Here is a 9,282-nt window from a genome sequence, read left to right on the forward strand (position 1 = left end):
CTAGTGAATATCTCTTGGATTCTTTAATCGGAATCTTCGTGGTATAGGCAGGACCTGATGGCGGCATTCAAGAGAATCCGGAAGGTCTAAACCTTGTCTGTGGTATTCTGAGTAGGATTCAATGATTGAATGACTGTGACGTGCTTCAAACTCCTGAGGGCGGGGCGTTAGTGACAGACGCAAAAGAATCACTGGATTCTATTCCGGCCTGATTGAGAACCGACAGATGGATAGCCTATGCTGTGACAGAGCATCAGGGACGTATTTCCAATGAGAGGATGGGAGGTAGCCATTGACAACGGCGAAACCCTACACGAGCTTGCCATGGAAAGGAGTAAGAAGGATTGGATGAAGACAGTAGGAAAGCAGAGAGACGGAAGGGAAGGCATCTTCATACGCTTATCTGAAGCTCTTACCAATGATATACATAAGTATCTCTATCTTTATCTTTATGCTTTATTCGTTTATCACTATACCCATTTGAGTCTGCCTGACTGAGATTTACAAGGTGACCATAGCTTGCTTCATACCAACAATCTCCGTGGGATCGACCCTTACTCGCGTAAGGTATTACTTGGACGACCCAGTGCACTTGCTGGTTAGTTGTGCGAAGTTGTAGTGATCACAATTTCGTGCATCAATTTTTTGGCGCCGTTGCCGGGGATTGTTCTTGTGTATGGACAACTGACGGTTCATCTTGTTTCTTAGATTAGGTATTTTTTTTTTCTTCAGAGTTCTTAAGAATGAATTCTAGTGTTTCAAGGTGATGTTCTTATCATCACCCAAGCTGATTGATTCTCATCAATTTAGCTCTTGAATGCAATGTCCTGCTGAAGCTTAGCTAGCTATGTCTAATTCCTTTAGACTAAAGCTTTAGACTAACATTGCATGATTCCTGGAATTCTCATTAAGAATTTTGATACCTTTATTTTCTTTTCTTAATTTTCGAAAAAAAAAAAAACCAAAAAAAAAATTAAAAAATCATAAAAACCAAAAATATTTCTTGCTTGAGTCTAGTGTCTCATCTTAAGTTTGGTGTCAATTGCATGCATTCATTCATGTGTCTTAAGGATCTTCAAGTAATTCTTGATGATTTCTTACTCTGTTCTTTGAATTCTTTTTGACTTGAGTGTTTATGTGTCTCATGTAGTGTCAGTAGTATACAAACTGTTAAGTTTGGTGTCTTGCATGCATTGTTATTTAATTCTTGTTGCATTTTGATTATTAAAAAAAGCCAAAAATATTTTCAAATTGTGTCTTTTCAAGTCAATAATACAGAGAATTGAAGATTCAGAACATACTGCTGAGGAATTATACAGAAAAAGCTGGGCATTCGAAAATGCCCAGTGAAGAAGGCAGACTGGCGTTTAAACGCCAGCCAGGGTACCTGGTTGGGCGTTTAACGCCCAAAAAGGGTGCATTCTGGGCGTTAAACGCCAGAATGGATACCATTCTGGGCGTTTAACGCCAGGATGGTGCTAGGGGGAAGATTTTGTTTTCAAAATCAATTTTTTTTCAAGTTTTCAAAGTTTTTCAAAATCAAATCTTTTTCAAACCATATCTTTTCAATCAAATGTTTTCAAAACTAATTTCTTTCCTTTTTCAAAGATACTTACTAACAATTAATGATTTGATTGAACATTTTTTGCCTTTTCTGTTAAGGAAGGTTTTATGTTTGAATCATATCTTTTCTTGTTAGGCAAGTCATTAATTTTTAAATCAAATCCTTTTAAAATTGTTTTCAAATCATACCTTTTAAAATTGTTTTCAAATCAAATCTTTTCAATCATATCTTCTTAACCACATCTTTTTCAAAATAGTTTTCAATCAAATCTTTTTAATTTCTAATTTTAAAATCTTTTTCAAAGAATCACTTGATTTCTTTTTCACTTTGAATTTTCGAAAATTATCAATCAATTTTTCAAAATGTTTTCAAAATCTTTTTAATTGAATTTTCGAAAATTCCCTTCCCTCCTTCTCACATCTTTCTATTTATGGAGTACTACTCCTTCTTAATGCACAATTCGAACTTTTTCTAATTATATTTCGAATTCTTCTTCTCCTTCTTCTTTCTATTTCTCTTTTCCTCTGACACCTCAAGGAATCTCTATACTGTGACATAGAGGATTCCACATTTTCTTGTTCTCTTCTCTTTCATATGAGCAGGAGCAGAGACAAAGGCATTCTTGTTGAAGCTGACCCTGAACCCGAAAGGACCTTGAAGAGAAAGCTAAGAGAAGCCAAAGCACAACTCTCTTTAGAGGACCTGACCGAATTCTTCAAAGAATAAGAAGACATGGCAGCCGAAAACAACAATAATGCAAACAATGCAAGGAAGGTGCTGGGTGACTTTACTGCACCTACTCCTGATTTTTATGGGAGAAGCATCTCTATCCCTGCCATTGGAGCAAACAACTTTGAGCTTAAGCCTCAATTAGTTTCTCTAATGCAACAGAATTGCAAGTTCCATGGACTTCCAATGGAAGATCCTCATCAGTTCTTAGCTGAATTCTTGCAAATCTGTGACACAGTCAAGACTAATGGGGTTGACCCTGAGGTCTATAGACTGATGCTATTCCCTTTTGCTGTAAGAGACAGAGCTAGAATATGGTTGGACTCTCAACCTAAAGAAAGCCTGGACTCTTGGGAAAAGCTAGTCAATGCCTTCTTGGCAAAGTTCTTTCCACCACAAAGATGGAGTAAGCTTAGAGTGGAAGTCCAAACCTTCAGACAGAAGGATGGAGAATCCCTCTATGAAGCTTGGGAAAGATACAAACAATTAATCAGAAAATGTCCTTCTGACATGCTTTCTGAATGGAGCATCATAGGTATTTTCTATGATGGTCTCTCTGAACTGTCCAAGATGTCTTTGGATAGCTCTGCTGGAGGATCTCTTCATCTGAAGAAGACGCCTACAGAGGCTCAAGAGCTAATTGAAATGGTTGCAAATAACCAATTCATGTACACTTCTGAAAGGAATCCTGTAAACAATGGGACTAGTCAGAAGAAAGGAGTTCTTGAGATTGACACTCTGAACGCCATTTTGGCTCAGAATAAAATATTGACTCAACAAATCAATTTGATTTCTCAAAGTCTGTCTGGAATGCAAAATGCACCAAGCAGTACTAAGGAGGCTTCATCTGAGGAAGAAGCTTATGATCCTGAGAACCCTTCAATGGAAGAGGTGAATTACCTAGGAGAACCCTATGGTAACACCTATAATTCTTCATGGAGAAATCACCCAAATCTCTCATGGAAGAATCAAGAGAGACCTCAACAAGGTTTCAATAATAATGGTGGAAGAAACAGGTTTAACAATAGCAAACCTTTTCCATCATCTTCTCAGCAACAGACAGAGAATCCTAAGCAGAACCCCTCTGACTTAGCAACCATGGTCTCTGATCTAATTAAAACCACTCAAAGTTTCATGAATGAAACAAGGTCCTCCATTAGAAATTTGGAAGGACAAGTGGGACAGCTGAGCAAGAAAGTTACTGAACTCCCTCCAAGTACTCTCCCAAGCAACACAGAAGAAAATCCAAAAGGAGAGTGCAAAGCCATCAATATGGCCGAATTGGGAGAGGATAGAGAGGAAGTGAACGCCACTGAGGAAGACCTCAATGGGTGTGCACTAGCCTCCAATGAGTTCCCCAATGAGGAACCATGGGAATCTGGGACTCAAAATGAGACCATAGAGATTCCATTGGACTTACTTCTGCCCTTCATGAGCTCTGATGAGTATTCTTCCTCTGAAGAGGATGAGTATGTCACTGAAGAGCAAGTTGCTAAATACCTTGGAGCAATCATGAAGCTAAATGACAAGTTATTTGGAAATGAGACTTGGGAGAATGAACCTCCTTTGCTCACCAAAGAGCTAGATGACTTGTCTAGGCAGAAATTATCTCAAAAGAGACAAGATCCTGGGAAGTTTTCAATACCTTGTACCATAGGCACCACGGCCTTCAAGAAGGCTCTGTGTGACTTAGGGTCAAGTGTAAACCTCATGCCTCTCTCAGTAATGGAGAAGCTAAGGATCTTTGAGGTACAAGCTGCAAAAATCTCACTAGAGATGGCAGACAACTCAAGAAAACAAGCTCATGGACTTGTAGAGAATGTTTTGGTGAAGATTGAAGACCATTACATTCCTACTGATTTCATAGTCCTAGAGACTGGGAAGTGCATGGATGAATCTATCATCCTTGGCAGAGCCTTCCTAGCCACAGCAAAGGCTGTGATTGATGTTAATGGAGGTGAATTGATCATTCAAGTGAATGAAAAATCCTTTGTGTTTAAGGCCCAAGGATATCCCTCTGTCATCATGGAGAGGAAGCATGAAGAGCTTCTCTCAAATCAGAGACAAATAGAGCCCCCACAGTCAAACTCTAAGTTTGGTGTTGGGAGGCCACAACCAAACTCTAAGTTTGGTGTTGAACCCCCACATTCAAACTCTAAGTTTGGTGTTGGGAGGTTCCCACATTGCTCTGAGTATCTGTGAGGCTCCATGAGAGCCCCCTGTCAAGCTACTGACACTAAAGAAGCGCTTGTTGGGAGGCAACCCAATGATTATATTTTATCTATTTCTCTTTGTTAGTTTATGTTTTTTGTAGGTTGATGATCATAAGAAGTCACAAAATCCATTGAAAAAGCAAAAACAAAATGAAAAACAGGAAGAAAAATAGCACACCCTGGAGGAAGATGTTGCTGGCGTTCAAACGCCAGTGAGGCTAGCAGTTGGGCGTTTAACGCCCAGTCTGGCACCATTCTGGGCGTTTAACGCCAGAAAGGGGCACCAGACTGGCGTTAAATGCCAGAAAAGGGCAAGAACCTGGTGTTAAACGCCAGAAATGGGCACCAGCCCGGCGTTTAACGCCAGAATTGGCTCAAAACGTGATTTTTGATGCCATTTGGTGCAGGGATGACTTTTCCTTGACACCTAAGGATCTGTGGACCCAACAGGATCCCCACAAACCCCTCACCTATCAAATCCCATCTCTTTCTTCACCACTCACCTTCATAAAATCCCACCTACCTCACCATTCAAATTCAAACCACTTACCCACCCATAATGGCCGAAACACAAAGCCATTCCCTTCTTCCTCATTCCTTCTTCTTCTACTCTCTTCTTTCTTCTTTTGCTCGAGGACGAGCAAACCTTTTAAGTTTGGTGTGGTAAAAGCATTGCTTTTTGTTTTTCCATAACCATCTATGGCATCCAAAGCCGGTTCAACTGAGAAGGCATTACCTCAAGCCCATCACTAAGAAGAAGATGGAGCAAACAAGAGACCCCTCTCATCAAGAAATCCCTGAGATACCTCAAGAGATGCACTTTCCTCCACAAGACTACTGGGAGCAAATTAACACCTCCCTAGGAAAATTAGGTTCCAACATGGGACAACTAAGGGTGGAGCACCAAGAACATGCCATCCTCCTCCATGAAATTGGAGAAGATCAAAGGATCATGAGAGAGGAGCAACAAAGACAAGGAAGAGACATTGAGGAGCTCAAGCACTCCATAGGATCTTCAAGAGAAAGAAAGAGCCGCCATCACTAAGGTGGACCCGTTCTTTAATCTCCTTGTTCTTTATTTTTCTCTTTTTCGAATTTTAGTGCTTTATGTTTATCCATGTTGGTGTCTTATGATCATTAGTGTCTTAGTGTCTATGCCTTAAAGCTATGAATATGAATCCATCACCTTTCTTAAATGAAAACTGTTTTTATCACAAAAGAACAAGAAGTACAGGATTTCAAATTCATCTTTAAAACTAGCTTAATTAGTTTGATGTGGTGGCAATACTTTTTGTTTTCTGAATGTATGCTTGAACAGTGCATATGTCTTTTGAATTTGCTGTTCATGAATGTTAAAATTGTTGGCTCTTGAAAGAATGATGAAAAAGGAGACATGTTACTGAGGATCTGAAAAATCATTAAAATGATTCTTGAAGCAAGAAAAAGCAGTGAATACAAAAAAAAAAAGAAGGAGAAAAACGAAAAAAAAAAGAGAGAAAGAGAAAAGGAAAAAGAAAGAAAAAAAAACAAAGAAATAAAGTTGTGATCCAAGGCAAAAAGAGTGTGCTTAAGAACCCTGGACACCTCTAATTGGGGACTCTAGCAAAGCTGAGTCACAATCTGAAAAGGTTCACCCAATTATGTGTCTGTGGCATGTATGTATCCGGTGGTAATACTGGAAGACAGAGTGCTTTGGGCCACGGCTAAGACTCATAAAGTAGCTGTGTTCAAGAATCATCATACTTAACTAAGAGAATCAATAACACTATCTGGATTCTGAGTTCCTAAAGAAGCCAATCATTCTGAATTTCAAGGGATAAAGTGAGATGCCAAAACTGTTCGGAGGCAAAAAGCTACTAGTCCCGCTCATCTAATTTGGAGCTATGTTTCATTGATGATTTGGAGTCTATAGTATATTCTCTTCTTTTTATCTTATTTGATTTTCAGTTGCTTGGGGACAAGCAACACTTTAAGTTTGGTGTTGTGATGAGCGGATAATTTATACGCTTTTTGGCATTGTTTTTAGTATGTTTTTAGTATCTTTTAGTTAGTTTTTATTATATTTTTATTAGTTTTTAATTAAAATTCACTTTTCTGGACTTTACTATGAGTTTGTGTGTTTTTCTGTGATTTCAGGTATTTTCTGGCTGAAATTGAGGGATCTGAGCAAAAATCTGATCCAGAGACTCAAAAGGACTGCAGATGCTGTTGGATTCTGACCTCCCTGCACTCGAAGTGGATTTTCTGGAGCTACAGAAATCCAATTGGCGCGCTCTCAACGGCGTTGGAAAGTAGACATCCTGGGCTTTCCAGCAATATATGATAGTTCATACTTTGCCCAAGATTTGATGGCCCAAACCGGCGTTCAAAGTCACCTCAAGAAATCCCAGCGTTAAACGCTGGAACTGGCACCCAAATGGGAGTTAAACGCCCAAACTGGCATAAAAGCTGGCGTTTAACTCCAAGAAGAGTCTCTACACGAAATTGCTTCATTGCTCAGCCCAAGCACACACCAAGTGGGCCCGGAAGTGGATTTTTATGTCATTTACTCATCTCTGTACACCCTAGGCTACTAGTTCTCTATATATAGGACCTTTTACTATTGTATTTTTAATCTTTTGATCATGTTTTGATGATTGAACCCTCTTTGGGAGGCTGGCCATCCGGCCATGCCTAGACCTTGTTCTTATGTATTTTCAATGGTGGAGTTTCTACACACCATAGATTAAGGTGTGGAGCTCTGCTGTACCTCGAGTATTAATGCAATTACTATTGTTCTTCTATTCAATTCCGCTTGTTCTTTGTCCAAGATATCACTTGTTCTTCAACTTGATGAATGTGATGATCCGTGACACTCATCATCATTCTCACCTATGAACAAGGTGACTGACAACCACTCTTGTTCTACAAGCATACGAGGCTCTAGTGAATATCTCTTGGATTCTTTAATCGGAATCTTCGTGGTATAGGCAGGACCTGATGGCGGCATTCAAGAGAATCCGGAAGGTCTAAACCTTGTCTGTGGTATTCTGAGTAGGATTCAATGATTGAATGACTGTGACGTGCTTCAAACTCCTGAGGGCGGGGCGTTAGTGACAGACGCAAAAGAATCACTGGATTCTATTCCGGCCTGATTGAGAACCGACAGATGGATAGCCTATGCTGTGACAGAGCATCAGGGACGTATTTCCAATGAGAGGATGGGAGGTAGCCATTGACAACGGCGAAACCCTACACGAGCTTGCCATGGAAAGGAGTAAGAAGGATTGGATGAAGACAGTAGGAAAGCAGAGAGACGGAAGGGAAGGCATCTTCATACGCTTATCTGAAGCTCTTACCAATGATATACATAAGTATCTCTATCTTTATCTTTATGCTTTATTCGTTTATCACTATACCCATTTGAGTCTGCCTGACTGAGATTTACAAGGTGACCATAGCTTGCTTCATACCAACAATCTCCGTGGGATCGACCCTTACTCGCGTAAGGTATTACTTGGACGACCCAGTGCACTTGCTGGTTAGTTGTGCGAAGTTGTAGTGATCACAATTTCGTGCATCAGGGAGCAAGCATCAACTTAATGCCTCTCTTTCTCATGAAGAAGCTCCAAATCAATGAACTAACTCCCACTGATGTAATTATCAGATTGGATGACAAAACCCAAAAACAAGCAGTAGGAGTAGTTGAAAATGTGCTGGTAAAGGTTGGGAGCTACTATCTTCCCACAGATTTTGTCGTTCTGGAAATGGATGAGAATCCTATTTACCCCATCATTCTGGGAAGACCATTTCTACCTGATGTGTGGAAAACGATCCAACACAAAACTCACCGGCAAGTGTACCGGGTCGCATCAAGTAATAATAACTCACATGAGTGAGGTCGATCCCACAGGGATTGAAGGATTGAGCAATTTTAGTTTAGTGGTTGATTTAGTCAAGAGAATCAAGTTTTGGTTGAGTGGGTTGTATTTAACAGAAGATAAATTGCTTGAAATATAAAGGGAGAGGGGAAATTGCAGTAAATTAAAGAACAGGAAAGTAAAATAGACTGAATCTTAAAGAACAAGAAAGTAAATGACTGAAACTTAAAGTGCAAGAAATGTAAATTGCAGTAACTTAAATTGCAAGAAATATAAATTGCTTGAAAGTAAAAGGGAATTGAGGACAGGGATTGCAGAATTTAAACAAGAGAATGTGAATTGCAACAATTAAGAGAGCAGAAATTGAATTAGAGGCAATGAGAATTCAAACAGAAAATGAAATTAAAGTGCAGCAGGGTTCACAGAAGAACCAAAAGTAAAATTGGGTCTCAGGTCTCAAGAGACTAGGTAGCAGAGCCTAGATCTCTATTTGCCTTCCTAGATCCAAACTCACAATGCAATTGACAAGAATTAGAAGAAGAAGCAGTAAAGAAAATGTAAATAGATTCAATTATGCAGAAAAGAATTAAAAGAGAATTTGAATGGGAATTGAGACAGAATTTCCTCAATTTCTCACACCCAAAACTCAAAACAAGAAAATTAAAAGTGCCCAAGCAAGAACGAGGAAGAAGAGAGATCAATTCTCCTCCCCAATTCTCTGAATTCTCGGTGAAATCACCAAGAGAAGTTGCAGAATTCAAAATCAAGTAAAAGGTAAAAGTTCCAAAATGAGAACCAAGGTAAAAGTGGAAGTAAAAGTGAAAAATTCAAAAGTGAAAGTAAAGGTCCTAATTACATCAAACTAACTCCTATTTATACACTTTCTATTCTTGGATTTTTGGATTTGGATGGGCTT

The 9,282-nt window shown here is 39.3% G+C and overlaps 1 non-coding gene across 1 annotated transcript; it reads right to left on the bottom strand.

Annotated features, from left to right (window-relative positions):
* Positions 1-2,701: 2,701 nt before the first annotated feature.
* On the bottom strand, positions 2,702-2,809 carry LOC130953734 (small nucleolar RNA R71). Its single transcript, XR_009075896.1, has one exon. It is a non-coding gene; the product is annotated as a small nucleolar RNA R71 (small nucleolar RNA).
* Between the last annotated feature and the right edge of the window lie 6,473 nt (positions 2,810-9,282).

Source organism: Arachis stenosperma, chromosome 9 (genome assembly GCF_014773155.1).
Source record: "Arachis stenosperma cultivar V10309 chromosome 9, arast.V10309.gnm1.PFL2, whole genome shotgun sequence".
Taxonomy (NCBI): Eukaryota; Viridiplantae; Streptophyta; class Magnoliopsida; order Fabales; family Fabaceae; genus Arachis; species Arachis stenosperma.